The 17,568-nt window shown below is 46.5% G+C and overlaps 1 protein-coding gene across 5 annotated transcripts in view; it reads left to right on the top strand.

Annotated features, from left to right (window-relative positions):
* Window positions 1–17,568, top strand: part of LOC119399902 (uncharacterized) — a 114,970-nt gene that overhangs the window by 26,666 nt on the left and 70,736 nt on the right. The gene's annotated exons all lie outside the window — the stretch shown is intronic.

The raw sequence follows: 17,568 nt of genomic DNA, 5'->3' as shown, positions 1-17,568 counted from the left end.
GATCATCTCCCAAGGAGCCCGCGAAGTAGGTGAACAATTATTCGTAAACCCGCTGTGGGCGCATATTGGCGCTACCGCGCTGCGTGGCTTTTCACTTAGTGTCTCCGTCACAATTGACCAGGCAGGTTCAGCAGATACTTTTCATGGAGTGCTTAGTTTTAAAATTCAGTTATTTGAAACTGATGGGCCATGAAGTAGCTTATTGGTACCGCTCCGTCGGAATGTGTGTGTTGCGAATGGTTATATTGATGCTGCTGGATGGGTTACGTCAAGAGTGTATTATAGTCGAGAAGGAATGCTTGCTTTTAATGTGAACGAGGGATGAAATGCGGGCTTGCCAGTAACACATTTTTAGTAGGTTTCCTTTTAGCACGACTAAAAGACTGTACAAAGTAGGCACACACGGATGTGGTCCATAGACCGAGAAATGAGAAAGGTCGGCAGTTATTTAGTACATATACCGGTTGTCGGGCAACCTAAAGAGAATTGCACGCCGAGGTAACACATACGTGTTTTTTTAGCGCCTAAGAACTAATTAGCCCATGTTGAAAAACAATGCTAGAGAAGGAAAGCGATCCGGGCTGCCCAGTCATGCACAGCATCCCCTTAACGTGCAGGGCCTGTTACGTCGGGCAGTCGAGATGCTGCATCAATAATAGATTGCGTGACCACAAAAATAAAGTTGGCAAAAGCACACATAATGGATTCCTCGCACTCCATTGTAATCGGCATCAACGTTACCCTCTCTTTCGGTCCAGTTAACTAACAAGGCTTTTAATAGACGTGCGTATCAGCAAGCGGTCATTGGCACTATCGGACAAAGAATAACAGTGTATGCGCATTTCTTGAAACATCACTGCATGTTTTCTCTTTGTTCATCATGATCGCGTGGCTGTGACTCGCGAGGCGAGTGCATAAGTGTACGCTGCTTTCCAAAAAGAAACTATTGTTGGAAGTTAGCGCCGTGTGTGTCCATGTGTGCCTACTTTGTCCTGTCTTTTACAGCAAAACCTCAGTGATACGATCACGGCTCTTGCGAATTTCCGGGTGATACGAATTTTTCTGTGGTCCCGGCCAGGGCCCATTAGCCTGCAATGTATTCCAGTACGATTGTTGCGAACCGATTTTCACCCGCGACGTTTCATACGAACGTATAGCGCACAGGTACGAACAGGTGCGGCCCGCGCTGTCGCGGAAGACGCGGCAGTCACGCGAGGGCGCGGGCATGCGCGCTGCGCGACCATCAACGGTGCGTCGTTGCCTCCGAGATGTGCGCGCGAACATTGGAGGCCTTTAGGCGCCTTCGCGTTTAGGTTACGAATGACGTTGACGTCGCGCTTTTTAAATGCGAATGCATTTCTTAGTCGTGGGTTGTCCTGCGTCTCTGGCCGGCGTGCGCACAGGTGTTACCGTTGCGCGCGCGCTCCTCCTCGCCCCTAGCAACAGCTGCGCCGCGCCTAGCAACCGGAGCAGGTGGTGAGCGGCGGAGGGTAAGGGAGAGGAGGAGCGCGCGGGCGTGTGATGGCGCTCGCATCGGCACGAGACTAAAAAGCCACCTAAACATCGCCCAATGTTAGCGGTGCAGGCATTTTTCATGTTGGCTACCTTGTGCTGCCGAGCAAAACTAGCGCCGTGGTGTACCCAGAAATTCCCTAGTCAAGTTGACGAGAGCAACGAGAGGCCGAGTTGAAACTTGAAGTTACTTGATGGCATCTTGATGGCGTGTCTTCTTTAAATATTTTGTGTACCTGTGTCATGCTTTGTTGTGTTACCTCGCGAGTGTTCTCGTAGAAGTGACTGAGATTGCTAAGACTCATCTCCTCTGCTGTCAGTTTGGATGAAGCGCGAAAGAAAAGGCATGCGCTACGTGTGGGTGTGTGTGCCTTTTCTGTCCCTGTCTTTCGCGCTGCTCCCTTAAGTTATGTTGAAGCAACTAGCCAACAACTTCACTCTCCAAGGTATCAGCGGTGTTCCGATGTAAGCGCCTGGTATAACTGCAGTGCGCTCCAGAATATGCGAAGAAAACTAAGCGTTATGCGAAGAAAACTAAACGTCCTGCTGAGCTCTAGCCCTTCGTAGCCGAGAAGGGTTCGCTGCCGCAAAGTGGTTGATAAAACATTTACGGCTTCGAAGCAACTTAAAGGAATCAGTCATCTTATGGGACTGTCCGAGACGTGTGAATATTAAAGCTTACAAGTGTATTTTCGATTTGTAATAATGGATATATCGAATTATTTCGCGATCCCCTTCGAATCCGATGTGTCCGACGGTCTTCAAGTGAGGTGAAACTTGAGGCACTCGAGAGCGTGCGTTGCGTTAAAATGTCTGTGTATGCCCTGCTTGTTACCTCGCGAGTGTTCGCTTGAATTTATACAGATTGTTAAAAATATCAGCAGAGGTTTGCTGCTAATTCGTTTGCGTGGCAGGTAGAAGAATTGAAGAAACCTTTACTATTTACTTGTGCATTAATTAGACGTTTGGGTGCTGGTACGGTGACTGTAGACTGCGTGGGCGCCTTTTTTGTAATTAAAGAGGACAAAGCATCAGGTAACGTATGTGGCAGTTACGATTTCCCTGCTGGTGGGCTTCGCTGCACAACGAATCGTCAATGCACAGTACATGCTTTGTGGCATAACACAGCTGCAATGCCATAAAGCTGACTATAGTGAATCTCTCATCTTGTAGCACGTATATATAATGTAAATAATAATATATAGTGCATTGAATCCAAGGGGCAGTGCAAGCATGGCGTAAACAAGCAGGATACGAGTCAAAACATGGGCGGCGTGCGCAGCACAGATTTCTTTGCGCTCCACAATGAAGGAATTGCTTTGTAAGTTTTACCGCTACACAGGGGTGTAATGCGACGAAAACTTAATGCCACGCTGTGAAGCTTGCTACCTCTGGCTGTAATTAGTTGCCGGAAAGATGTATCGCCAGGTTGCTTCAGTGGCGCTAAGTGTTGTCTAGTCCGATACGTACACGTTTCACACGGGCAGGTTGATGAAAAATAAGTAATCAGAAAACTTTAACGGCTTCACAGCAGCTTTAGAACTAACAATTGTCTCGAGGAACAGTCTGAGACGCATGAATATTTATTGATATATACTGAGTATGTGCAGCACAATCTTCGTTTCATTGAGCTGCACATACTCAGTATATCAAGACATGTACCAACTATATTTAAGCTTCAGACAGGCATTTTATGCATTTTTAATTACGGGTATATCGAACTATTTAGCGATGCCCTTTGATTCCGATGTATGCGAGCTTTAATGTATATACACTTAGCCGACAGTGTGCATTCGTAACACATTGGTCGGTTCAGCGAAGCATTATGTGGCGAGGAGCATTGATTTTCCTGGCGTAAACAAATACTTTTTTTCATTATATGATATTTAGGAGATGTTGGTGCTTCTGTGTAGCACCGGCTACTCCTTTTCACTGATGATAGGATATGTGAAAAGCACAGCAATGAAAAAAAATTTCATAAACAACAGCTAGGCAAAAAAAGTTATTCACAATTAATGGTGTTTCATATATCGGCTTGATACCGCACGCATGCGATGGGAGCCATGCATGCATATGCGACATATATCGGTTGAGGATGGCCTAGATCCATCACCACGATGTACGTGTTCCGTAGGCACCGGGAACTCCACTGATCTGATGAGAAAATAAGCAATCTGCATCGCTGCGCCTAGTACACACATACTGTGCTCCAAGTAGGGAGGCCGGCTTCGGCGTGACGCTCGTTCGCGTGGTGGCTCGATCGCCACAAGCATTCGTTTAAAACAAGCAATAATAATGATTATTCGGTGACTATCACGGAATATTGGAGTTTTTCTAAGGCACCTTTTGGGAAAAGCTGGCTTTTCTGGAACCACAAGACAAGGCCCAAACAGCAGCTCATATGAATATATAGCACTCTAGCTGTTCCGATCATGTCTCAAACTTCGTGGTCCAAAAAGAACCAGCTTCGTAAACTAATGCGCTTGATACGCCAGCAAGGTTAACACAAAAATGAAACCTAATGCACTATGCGGCTATGCCTGCGCAGTGATCTCATTGAGCTGAAACAAAACTGATTCCCCCTTCCTTGCGAACTGCGTGCCCCTTAGTAAAAAAGTGGCCCTTCCCAAAGAAAGCAGCAAGTATGCACCTTAATTCGCGCGTCCATTAAATCAAGCCACCTGTATTTCCATGGTTAAATCGCATGATCAACGTCTCGCACGTACGTAGAGCCACGGGACTAGGCTAGGTACATCTCGCTTGGAATTTCCTAGGGACAGCACCAAAAAGTGGTCTGGCAACGCGGGCATGTTTTGGTGGCTTTTTAGTCGCTCCCCTCGCATCGCGGAGCAGCGGAGGGTAAGGGAGAGGAGTGTACCCGGTGAGGGCGCTCGCATCGCGGAGCTCGCTCGGCGGAGATAGCGGAGAGAGAGCTCGGGCGCTCTTCCTCTCCGCGCTCGGACCTATATGTATCATGCAGGGAGCGCGCGCTTTGGGGTCTTGATAGCGATGGAAGTCGGTGAAGTCGAATCTCTCGCGGTAACGATACCGCTAAGACGAAGTGTAACACAATGCAACTCGAGCATTAAGCCTCTACGTGCACACTCTCCTCTTCATTAATTAATCGCACACTCATCGGGTGCACTCAAATGCATTCGCATTTCCTCACGATCCCCTTCGGGGAGGTGCGGCTTTTCTGTTTTCGCCGCGTTGACGGTACTGTGTTAACACGTGCCTGCCACGTCGATGCAAGCTATGTCCCCACAATCAAACGTTCTATGAAACAAGACTAAAACTTGGGCTGCGGGTCTACCATGAAGTCCAATTAAAGGTGGACGAAGACCCCAAGAGACGAAGCGGGCGGTCTTGGCGAAGGAATTAACTGTAACAATGATTGTTCGCGGGCCAGTTGATACATCTTGAACATAAAACAGCGCGCTTAGACAGGACAGAAAGTTACAAGAAGCACACACACACAGCTTTTCCTCCATCTATCGTGTGCAAAGCGGTTCTCAAGTCACATTCGCCGCAGCACTTTGTTGTCATGCAAAAAAGCATAGTAAGGAAGGCGCTACTAGCGGTCACGGGGCACAACACATCTGATTCATTTATTACACACGCGCGCATGCACCTTATATACGAGTACAAGTATGATCGTTGTCGTCTAAAAACTTTACTGGTAATCATTCACAGCTGTTCATGACGTCGCTGCGGCCCTGATAGACACTGAATCAAAACGTATGCCAACTTTCTTTTGTCGCATACTAATTTTCCATGTTTTCTGCTGATACGAATTTCGGATGATACGAATATTTTTGGTAACCCCGCGAGATTCGTATCACCGAGGTTTCACTCTATTCGCACTTCAAACAAAGCCACTTGAATGTGAAATTATTGTATTTCAGCAATATTACTCCCACTTTTTACAAATGAAAGATTGCCGCACTCTCTGATTACATTTTCAATACCTTTGCAAATTGTCGCCGTAAATAAGAGTACAGTGTTGTTTGGAAGCCGTAAATTTCTGAAATAATCTACGTGGACTTGATTTTTATATGGCCCCATTCTAGTCCTATAAATAGTTCTGAACGTGCAACCAATGGCTTGTCGGAGCCATTGCTCGATCACGATTTCTGGCTTTTCTTGTGGAGGAGCAGAGTAGCTGCAGAATCTCAGTACCTGTTGGCTATGACATTGACCTGTACTTCAAGTGCTGTCAACCAACAGAGTGTCTCAAACAATTCTCACATCCCTGTTGTGTTTTAATTGATCATATCAAGACCATGAGTCCTACGGCACGATTTCATGATTAAAGGAGTCCTGACACAAAAATTTTCGTTCTGCGTTTTTTTGCTGCAATGTGTTGCTGGGGGCCTGTTAGTCATAACACGGCACATCGTTTGCTGCAGGGCGCGACAGATAATTAATTACAAGCTCCTCATTACCGACACAGCCTCAGTTTCGGTTTGACAGAGCTCCAAAAACAAGCCGCCAGGTGCAACTATCACCACCTAGCGAGTGAAACGCTCGGTCACGTGAGCACACAGAACAGTGACGCATTTCCGCGCGGTCTGTCGTCGTCGGGCTCATCGTCGTCTCATGGCGACGATTTTCTTGCGGCGGGGATGGAAGAAATTTTCGACGCGGCGAATCACTTCAGGTTTGACCCGCTGGCGAGGAGCGATTTGTCGGGAAGCGCGTCAAAACAAAAATGGCGGCTACGACGTCATCATAACTTGTACCGGCTGCAACGGTTACGTAGGGGAAGTAGGGGGGTCACCTTGGGTCACCTCCGAGGGTGTCAATGCAATAGGTGCGGCCTATAATGCTGGATCGCGCTTGCGAACTTCAAAATTCATATAAAATACCTTCCAAGCTTTATTCGCTGTCGATATTTTGCAGATGGTACACGCACGTACACGGGAATCGTATCTCGGCCGCGAAATTTTGTGTCAGTACCCCTTTAAAGCTTGCACTGTAAAGGTAAACGGTCTCTCCTGCTGTTCTAAATTGCCTTCGTGATTACTTCTTGTATTGCTTAATGTAGGTTGATTAATAGGAAGTTTCTATATCTCATACGTTTCATTCGGCTTACTAGTATAAAATATGGGCTTAACTTAATGTTAAGTTATTCGCTTAAGTTATTAGCTTAATATTGTCTTACTTTAGGAATACCTTGATGCAACTGCAGCGAATCTTGAGATCTTCGATTGTGCTCGTACATCTGTCTGGAGCAAATATTACCCTGGTATTGCTTTAAGCGAGGCTCCCTTGCGAAAGAGAAGCTCGTAAAATAAGCTATCCTAATTACAACAAACTTGTAAGCGCCACTGAGACAGGCTTTTTCTTGCATGGCATGACAAAACAGCTGTACGAGTTCGAGAGCTTTCCGAAGGAGAGTTACCGGAAAAACGACGATGAGATACTCTGGTACGCCATCAAGTTGACGGAGAGAGGTAAGTTGTGCTGGGTTCGAAGTGGGTGTGCTACATCAGACTAGATGATGCATGTTCACAAATGAGGATATAACGTACACAAGATATCTTTATGCGTTTCGATTTACTTGTTTGTATATCGTCCAATGGGCACTGGAGGAGGGAACTTGAAATTTTATGCACAGATATAATGCACCTAGAGAATAGCGAGAAGAGAAACCAACCAAGTTGTACACAAGCGAATGACAAAAGAAGAACCAGTGATTACAAATGTCTTGAACAGCTAGTATCGCTGGAGCATTGGTGTAGTACAGAGTTTTAGAATGGAGGACCCAAACGCACTACGTCTCCGAGCGGCCTTAGGTAGGCTGCTCTAAAGTTTGGAAGAACAGCCCAGTTTTAGAGTTGGGTAAACGCAAGCGGCGCTGGGTGAAAACGTATGCGACGACACACGTGGGAAAATTAGTTCTAGACTGGAACAGACATTTTCCATAAGCAAAATCACTTTCCTCCTTCCTTATCAGCGCCTAACTAGGCCTGATGAAGGTAAGGTTACTTCACTGACATGCAAGCTATAGAAGTTTGCCCTTGGGGTACCAAGTACAGCCTCTTGTGAGAGACTTGACTACTGTGCCACCTTGAATGACTTCAGTGAGCTCGCGGAAGCCCACCTGACGGCTCAGTACTAGCGCTCATCGAACACCCATACTGGTAGGCTTGTCGTAAGCTGCCTGGCACGCCAAGCGATAGAAAACGTCCAAGATTAACGCACCATCTTACTCTTGCATTAAACATGTACAGAGTGACACATGCGAAGATCCTACCACCTGTATTACATACGCTAACATCATTCCTTGGCAACTAATAAAAGCACTCGTCTGTGGTACCCCTACGCCATAAATCGCCATACATTTTGTGAAGCAGGGACGCATCCACCATGCCATTATTCGTCATTGTGCGGAGAAGCGTTGCACAGGCTACACAACTGAAAGACATTTGTGCACTTTGTTGATGGGCCTTTTGCAGTGGGTTTCAATCATTCAACGACCCACTCGGTACACCATTTGCACTTTGTAACGCCTGGTTATTATTTTACACTTGTACCACGCTATATTACATACGTTAAAGGGACCGACAACTGCCCAGAATATGAAATGAGTTGACTCCACTGATGTAAAGATTGTCCGTCGCACTGACTCAAACCAACCCTGTTTTTTTCGTGAGAGATGGATTTATATTTTTATTCCTTAATTTAAAGTTGCGAAAAATGACCTGTGGCGCCTCTGGCGGCAAAAAACATGAATCATCCGATGAAGACGGCCACGTGACCGTTGATTGCTGTACGCGGTCGACGATTTTTTTGTTAGTATTGAAGTATTGTTCGTTTCTTTATATTAGAAGTTATTACTCCATAATAATGTACATATAGGCCTGCGTTAGTAGTATGCATTAAAGTGGCGCTGCCTTTGCGTGACGTGATGATACCATGCCTGTCAGCGCGCCTTGAGCAACTTTTCAGCGTGCTCATGCAACCGTTGTTATGACTGGCAGTCGGTGGCGACGCGCTGACCATGAGAATCGGCGGGCGAGGCGTTCTCACACTACTAGAACACCTGCAGCCTTCCTGGAAACGGAATTCCCGGGACGGCAAGCGACCGACAATGGGCAGAATCTCGACCTCAAAGTCGGGGACGGCAAAGCCAGAGACAATGGGCCACCTGGGCTTGGCTTGGTGTGCTTCCGAAACGACCTGACCTGTATGTTTTGACAGGAGTCGACGCAGACCCTTTTCTGCCCTTCGGGGAAGAGTCCTAGGAACAAGCCTGAGGAACCTGTCGCCTTTCTTTCCCCACAAGCGTGCCGTCGACCACCTGACCCTTGCTGTTTCAAGAGTGCAACGACCCCTCAGCAACAGTGAAATGGACTGTGCCATGGTGTGTGGGGTCGTGTGTGTGATTGGTGGTTATCAAAAAGGAGGAGCCAGCCTGAGGGGTTAAAACGACGGTGCTGAGTGAGAAATGGGGCTCTGAGCCCTCGGTAACAGGCTCATCCAATTCGCTCGTCGCTGAACTCTGACCTTGTCACGATGTAATTGAGTGTACGAAAAGTGCCAGTAAACTTGTTATTGCTTTCTCATCTTGCTAGCATCAGTTCCTCAACCCGGAGACTCGACTACGCTACCAAACGGAGTCCGGGTACGACGCTGCCCTATCGTAGCAACAACCTGGTTGCCGAGGAGGGACGGATCTAAATACCGGTCGCAACAACTGGTTGCAGCGGTGGGATTCAATTTCATGCCCTGCCAACTTGTTTATTTCATATCCTCACCTATAACCCTCCGTAGCCCTCGGATGCTGCGCTTCTCATTCCTCGGTATCCATTCCCTCTTTCTTGCTCACCATCGGTTGTCTGCCCGGTCAATGGATTCGCAAAGAAAATGGTAAGCAACGCAATCATATGCGTTGCCTATGCAATTGACAATCATTACTACGCGCACCATTACCAACAGAGCAGTGTATGAAGAACACTATTCACTGGTCATGACATGAATAACGCAAAATACCTGTCGCGTACGTCATGAAACCCTTTCTCTCAGTCACGTGTGGCACATACCCGCATACCAAAGTTCGTTATGCAGGTATGTGCCACAGGTGACACAAGAGTCAATCAACACAGTAACGGCTAACATACACATTGACATGCGAGGAAAGTGATAATAATAATAATTTTGTGGTTTTACGTCCCAAAACCACGATATGATTATCTGAGACGCCGCAATGGAGGGCTGCGGAAATTATGACCATCTGGTGTTCTTTAACGTGCACTGAAGTCGCACTGTACACGGGCCTTTGTCATTTCGCCTCTCTATCATTTCGAAATACAACCGCCAGGGCCGGGATCGAACCCGCGACCTTCAGCTCAGCAGCCAAGCACCGTAACCACTACACCACCGCGGCGGACGCAAAGAAATTGAGGGAGCTGAAGACGGAACACCCCTGGAAGACGCTGGACTACGATCCACTCGTCCACGTTGTCCGCAACGTTGACGTGCACTACGCAAAAACCGGGGTCAATGCTTCCTACTATAATTCTGCCGAGAGGACCATGCCCCTCATCATTACCGTTGACTTCAACATTGGTGTATCAAAACCCAACAACGCCTGCTGCTTGCACTGCATAAAAGACGGCTTGGATGTGAACCGGGCATCGCAAGACCTCGTTGCCACGTCCAGGACAGAAGGGATCATAGATCATTCAGGGTGTATACGGACCGGGAAAACCGGGAATTCTCAGGGATTTCATATAGTCTGGAAAAACTCAGGGAAATTGTGCACCCATCAGGGAAAATCTACAGTAACTTTATTGAAAGGCAACGAAAAGCGCGGTAACGCTGCTCGAGATTTTGTGAACGCATTTTTCAAATCGAACGGTCGCTGCGGCTGCGGGGAAAGGGCGCACCTGATGCTCCCTCGCCTTCGGAGCGGTGGAGTGGGAGAGAATCGGCCGCGGCTAATGTGTGGCATGCGGGAATGGCGGGAACCACGGCTATGGTATCACGGCACATCGTATCGCGCAATGTTGTCAGGCTGTTCTGTGTCTACGCGGTGTACTTCTGTATTCTTTGTCGCGCGTGCTGTGCGTTAGCGTCCGATATAGTGTTTTTGTTATCGCCGCGTGTCAGGTAACAATCATGATTAGTTGTAGAAGCGATAGCAGTAGATGTAACGAGCTTGAGTTATATCTCGCAAGCGGTCGCGATCGTTCAGGAAGCGGATGTCGTCGAGAAGGCTGGTATCTTGCAAGCCATCCCGATTGACGAGAAAAAAGGCGACGACGCTTGTTGTAGGTTATCGGAGAGCTCACTCGCTCTGATCCCGAGCTTCAAAGATGCGATTTAGGACGCTGTGAAGAATGGAACAAATTTCCAGGCGAGAGCGGAGCGTAACTAACAGGCCCGTTTACAGCTAGTGAAAGCTTTTCTCTTTTTTTTCCCCTGTGAGGGCACTGCTGAAACACGTTTTAGGCACTCGACCGATATTTTGGGGGGCTTCAGCTCGCAATTATCAGCCACGCCACTGCTTATGCGGATATTTTGCTACAAAGCCGAATTACAAAACTTTTCAGAGCCAAGGCGTAGCGGCGACCAAAATTCGCGACACTGGCACGGGTCGCATTTGCTCCGAGTCGGCGCGCGATGTCGGAAAACAGAAACGTGGCCACCACAATCGGATGTGCCGTAATTCAGGTTGTTGCCGTGCTTTCATGCGATCTTAGCCCGCAGCTATCTTGCTTTTTATTTATTTACTTTTTTTGCGATAGCAATTATATAGACACTCCAGGCAAATTTTTTGCTTTCGCAATGATCTTCTTTATCAAGTCCAAATTGTGATTACACCACCCTGCGCATCGTATACTCTACGTGCGAGTGAAAGTTCGCGAGCGCTGCCAACGAATGGGCAGAGATGAAACGAGCCGACCGTCCTCTTCGCTTCGCGCGATACGCACACGGAGATAGGAGCGTGAGTCCGACAGGAAGTGCGTACTTTGTACCAGCGAGTGTGGTCGCGTGTTCCGCGGTATCTTTAGAGGGGATCAGCAGACGGCTCATAACTTTGTAGGTGTTGTGATTGCAAAACTTCCGTTGAAGCCATAGCAGTGGTGGATCCAGAGGGGGGGGGGGGTAGCGGCGATCGCCCCCCCCCCCCCCCAAAGCCAGACCCCGCTCCCTCCCTTCAGTGCCTGTCGTCCACCTCCTTTGTCAGGCTGCCTGTTGAGTTTGCCCCATATTTGTCAGGTTGCTTTGCCTACCACTGCCCAAAATGGGTAAAGAGTTGTTGTTCGTGGTTCGATAGAAAGGAAAAAGGCACCTAATTTCTGCAGCCCAATAGGGAGCACGGCACAGTGCCTTATAGGGGTGGGGGTAGGTAGATAAAGGAAAAGTAGAAAGAAATAGGAAAGGAAGTGATAGGAGGTCGACAGGCGCGACGAAGAGAGAAGACGGGAAAGATGGGGGAGCCGGTCAAAAGAGGGCCGAAGCCCCGGTCGGTGAGAGGCGTACGGCATGGCGGACGAGGCAACCACCGTCACGGGGCGTCGACGGCGAGAGGCACGAGCACGTACTGAACGGGCGAACAGGGCATCGCGGGTGACGCGACCGTCTTGCATGAAATCCTCCGAGCGACTCCCCAAGAGAATCTTGTCCCTGCTCTCTACCTCTCTCCTCATCGCTCTACCCTTTCCTGCTTCCCTATGCACATTTCCTACGAAGGCTTCTTAGGCGCCGCCACAATCTGCTTTGGGCTGTTGTAAATATGCGTGACCCACCAAAATGCACTGCTGAGGCGGTGGCTTTCGCCTTTGTACTCACCCCACACCCGATCAGATGATGGAACCCCCCCCCCCCAAGTAGGCACCTGGATCCGCCTCTGAGCCATAGGTAGGTCACTTCTCTTACTGCAGCGGCTGCGTTTGCTAAAGGAGTGAGCTTCTAGTCTATATTCGTATAAAATTCCTACTTCTTGCTATCGGATTCACTCTTTCGCTCTCGGGGTGAAACTGACTTTTTTTCTAACGTGCGACGGTTTTCGATGTTGCGCGTTCGTGGAGAGCAAACGGTTCGGCTGGGCAACATGATAGTATCGGCGTCACACTGCTCTGGCCAACGCGCGAGGATTTGACAAGCCGCAGCAGCAGAATAAGCGCAATTCCACAGTGCGTTAAACCTGCATTTGTTTCATCTTTACACGTGACACTCTGGCAAGGCATCCAAATGTGATTGCTGCACCTCAGGCTCAACAAAATTGATTTTTTTCACGCAAGAAAAAAAGAAAGCTTTTCATGTTGCCATATTAGTCGAGCATTCTTGTGGCATTTTCAGTTCAAATTTAATCCTTCTGTAACTATGCCTTGGCATGAAAGGTCGAATTTCAGTTTAACGAAGTTTCGATATAACGAAGTAAATTGCCGCTTTTACCAACTTCGCTATATTGAGATTAACTGTTCTCTGTACTATTCAAATGGGATTAGGTCATTTTTATTTTTTAATGTGCGTACTAGAGAGTGACATCATCGAGCGACATGGTGTCTACCCATCTTGACATAAAACAAAGTTCTGTTTCACTCAGGGAATGTTAGCAAAGACACTCAGGGAAAACCTGGAAAACTCGGGGAATTTAGAAATGTCAACTCGGTAGACACCCTAATCATTTCTTCGGAAGAGCACGATTTTCACCAGTGTAAAGGAGTGCTATACCTCGCACTTCTTTACACTTAGACCCCTCAAGTCGCGATCCCGAACTGCAAAAGCAGCTTTAATTCACAACTGAAATATGCACATATGAGCAAGCATTGAACCCAGAATATCCGAACCAATGCGAAAATTACTAACAATCACGAGCAGGCCACGTCGTACTTGACTCAATCACCTCTGTTTTGACGGCGAGCATAGCTTTCTCACAGATCTTTGTACCAAACAAGACAGAAGTCCAGGGGAAGATGGAGGCGTGAGGCGATGAGAAATCGTTGAAAATGGAATGCCTCTGGAGACAATGATTTGGCAATTCGACAAGTGATCTTTTCTTCGTCAAGACAATGCTGCGTTCCTGACGAAGAAAAAAACATTTGTAGAATTGTTGGCCCCATCAAATGTGTTATCTTTCCCGTATTCATACTTGGTACGTCAACCTAGCGAGATAACCGAGCGCGATCCAATTTGTGATATCGCTGAGCGAGTGGCAAGGGTGAGAGGAGGCAAGCGCTACGAACACAAGTCAACCACTTCCCACGCTTCGCGCGGTTTGAAATGCACAAAATAAGAAATGAAAAAAAAATGAATGAACAAATGAAGAGTTCTATACAGTTTAATCAAATTTCTTTATTTGTAAAAACTCGCCAAAGACAATAAATGCAAGCATTTCGTTCAACGAGATCTTAGGATGCCCGGCAACCGCTACGAGCGCTCATGTTCATTGAAACACGACACACACCCAAAACGCTGAAGTGCTTTAAAGACCTTGCAGATAAACGCCGCTTGTGGCACCGTCTACTTACGTTTATCTAAAAACGTCACTACTTTTCGTGATAGCGAAAGGAGGAAAAACTGGAATTATAAGGTATTCGTGGAATCGCAGCTCTTCTCCTAAAAACTTGCCTACAATATCGATGCCAGCGTGTGGCTATAGGAAACCACGTTTCTACATGCCAGAATATCACCACAGCAGTCCCTCAGGGAAGTATCATAGGCCCATTATTGTTTTTACTATATATTACTGAGATAACAACTATTAGCAACGATCGAAGTTATATTTTGTATGCGGATGACACGAGCCTCCTATTTAAAAGCAGCGACATAAAGCACCTCACCTTAGTGATCAACGAAACAATGAAAAAACTTCGTATATGGAGTGCTGCAAACTATTTCTTAATAAATTAAAAAAACAAAACAAAAGCTGTGCTGTTCCATGCGCGTCCAAGCTCGCTTATCTTAGAACAAATGGTAAAAGTTCGACAATGGTAACACTGAAATATAATTCAGTACCATATAATTCAATACCATACGCCTTCGAGTAGTCTACAAATACACGGATGCACCATTCCTTGTTTTCAATGGACTCAAGAATTCATTTTTTTTTTTGCTTTAGGAGGGCTGTTTCTGTGGACCTTTTAGGTAGGAAGCCATGCTGTGAAAAAGTAATCAAGTTAAATTTCATGCAGAATTTCATTAGCCGTTTATAAATTATCTTCTCCAAGCCCTTAGAAAAAAATGGGCAGAATTGAAATTGGCCTATAGTTGGCCATGTCATTTCTGTCATCACTTTTAAAAAGCATACTGATTTTAGCTACTTGCATCAGTTTTGCAAAGCAACCTGGAGATATTGTAAGCCAATACTGGTGCTTTAATTCAACCGCGTGTTTAACCGGAATTATCTCTGTGCCATCACCTGCTTTGCCGTTTCTAAACGAGTGAAGTATAGCCTCATTGGCTGGTTTGAGATACATGCTCGAAGGGCTCCTGTTTATAGCATCACTTGTCCTACTTGACCTTCGCGGACAGGACACAACATCGCCTAGAAACTTAATAAATTGTTGAGCAAGATCGGACCCCTCAATATGATGTCCTTGATGGTTTAGCTTCGTCACTGCTGGCGAGACTGGTGTGCGATTTAGCAAACTGTTGAGCTTATTCCACATCTGCGCACTGTCCTTACATTTCTCTTTACTAAATTGATTGTGCAGAAAACAGCGCTTTTCATTTTTTTTAGAAAAGCGTTAAGCTTATTACGCTAATTTTTTGTAAATACCGAAATCCTATGGTCTTAAGAAATTTTTGGAACAATCTTGCTTTCTTTTGTATTATGCGTAGACACTCGCGGATGATCTATGGTTTCCGGATTTTGTTACATTTTGGCTATATATTTTTTCTTTAAAATGCTCGAAATATCTAGGTTTGAAAGCACAAATGAAAGCCTCGTAGGCAGCATCCGCCGTTAAAGAATAAAGAACGGTAAACGCCTGTCGAAGTTTATTTTTCAAGGCATGCGTAGAAGGCGCTTAAAGTTGTAGGTACGATATTTTCTACCGCCTTTACGTCATTCATTCACGCGTGTGTAAGTTGGTCTTCACCCCTGATAAAGAAATAAATTGATAAGTGGTTGCTGATATCGCAATTCAGGACACCGGTTGTCAAGCTTTCTGTATTTATATTTCTAATAAAAGGTCGACGAGTGTCTCTGTGTGGGATGTAACGCGTGTTGACGAATCTGTTATGATGGCGTGACCAGTGACTCTACTGCTGGGAAAAGTGGCAAGATTTATTGTGGCAATATTTTATGATATGAATATTTAGGCCTCCGCCAGAATTAGTTTCGCTTTTTCAAATTCACATGATTTAAAAGCTCTTCAAGGTATTCAATGAAATTTTGCATTTGTCCATTCGGTGGCCGATACAGGACAGTGAAAAAACATTCGAGGGCTAATAACGTCAAACACTCTATGTCCTGGGATATAATGGAAAACTGGGTATCGACTTCACATTCTAACTCACGTTTTACGAGAACTTCTAAACCTCGACCTTGCTTATGTTGCCTATTAAGGAAGAAGCTTTGATAACCACCACGGTTGAAAATTTCAGTATTTGCAGAACACCATGTCTCCTTAGAATAACAGAGAGCTGAGCTAGTTGGTAAGTATTCATTCTAAAAAGACAGGGCGTGCAAACAAGGACACAAGAAAGAAGTCAGGACACCACAAACGCCACGCGTGCCGGATTGATAGGTTCGCCTGTTGCATGGGCATGCGCAGATAAGTTTTCGTGCCTTCTTTCTTTTCAGCCGTTGTGCGTCTCTTCAGTTGTTAGTCGGCGTTTGTGGTGTCCTGACTTCTTTCTTGTGTCCTTGTTTGCACGCCCTGTCTTTTTAGAATGACCATGTCTCCGTAACCATTATGACGTCGAAATTGAAAACAAACTCATCTAAGAAAACTGACAGTCCATCCTCCTTGTTTCTGAGAGAACGCAAATTCAAGTGAAAACACGTGAAAGGGTTTTTAGAAATGCATTGTTAACATATTCTGTGGACAGCCATTGCAAAAACGCTAAAAAGCAAAAGAAATGTGCAGTCGACGCGAACTAGGTAATCCTTTCTAGATCACGCTCACTGCGAATGTGCACAATCGGTGACGTTTCATCTTTCCTGGTCAAAATCTTGCCGCTGCTTAACCTTACAAATCGCCAATTTTTCACTCTCTTTTGCGCAAGCGCCATGCCAAGAAGATGCTCTAGCATTGGGCAAAGATGCTCGTTAACAGCGGTGGACCGGGGGAAAAAACCCAGTTCATGAGTTAACAGGCGTGACTTTTTTGCTTTCTGCAGGACTGAATCCCGCTTGGTGCGGCTCTTGAACTGCACGATTATGTTTGGGGTACAATCAGCATTCCTTGTTAGATGGCACACTTCAGTGTCTGTTTCTATGATGGGTTCACTCAAAGCCACACAGATTTTGTGCTAAGCTTTAGGAAGGCTTTCACCTTTCGTCAAAGGTAGACCTTTTCTCTCGAGATTGCGGTTTCTTGAGTACTGCTCAGACACAGTGACGCCGTTCTCGAGTTGAGAATATCTGCTTTGATAGCGTTGAGCAATCGCTTGCGTGTTAATTGCCTAGAGTTCCTTGCTTCCTTTCGCGACGATTTTCATCACGCTTGACCTTTTCGAGTTCGTCATGACAGAAGTCAAGGCTTGCCTTCAGCTATCTGAGTTCTTTTCTGACTTCGCGTTCCAACTTAGATTTGAAATGTGACATTTCCTTCCTAAGGTCCAGCATGCGGACCATCAACAGCGCGGATGAAGTCGAGTTGGACCCGAAACGCAACCATGGCGTCGCGAACGTCTACAACCGACTGGATGGTCGAACCATGTTTGCGGCCAGTGGATATTTAGTTTTCGCATGGAAGGAACTGGCAAAGCGCCTCGGGCAGCCAATAGACGACGTGCCCGTGATGTACGAGGACGTCCGTATACACCGGGCTACCAGCAGTCGACACAGAGGTAGGTGACGCGTCTGAAGGCTCTTGTAGTAGAAAGGTCGGACATCCGCTGGAGCTACTGTCGTAGACTCGTAGGACCCTA

Source organism: Rhipicephalus sanguineus, chromosome 7 (genome assembly GCF_013339695.2).
Source record: "Rhipicephalus sanguineus isolate Rsan-2018 chromosome 7, BIME_Rsan_1.4, whole genome shotgun sequence".
NCBI lineage: Eukaryota > Metazoa > Arthropoda > Arachnida > Ixodida > Ixodidae > Rhipicephalus > Rhipicephalus sanguineus.
Note: the sequence above shows the minus strand (reverse complement) of the source record. Positions and strands in the feature narration are given on the sequence as shown.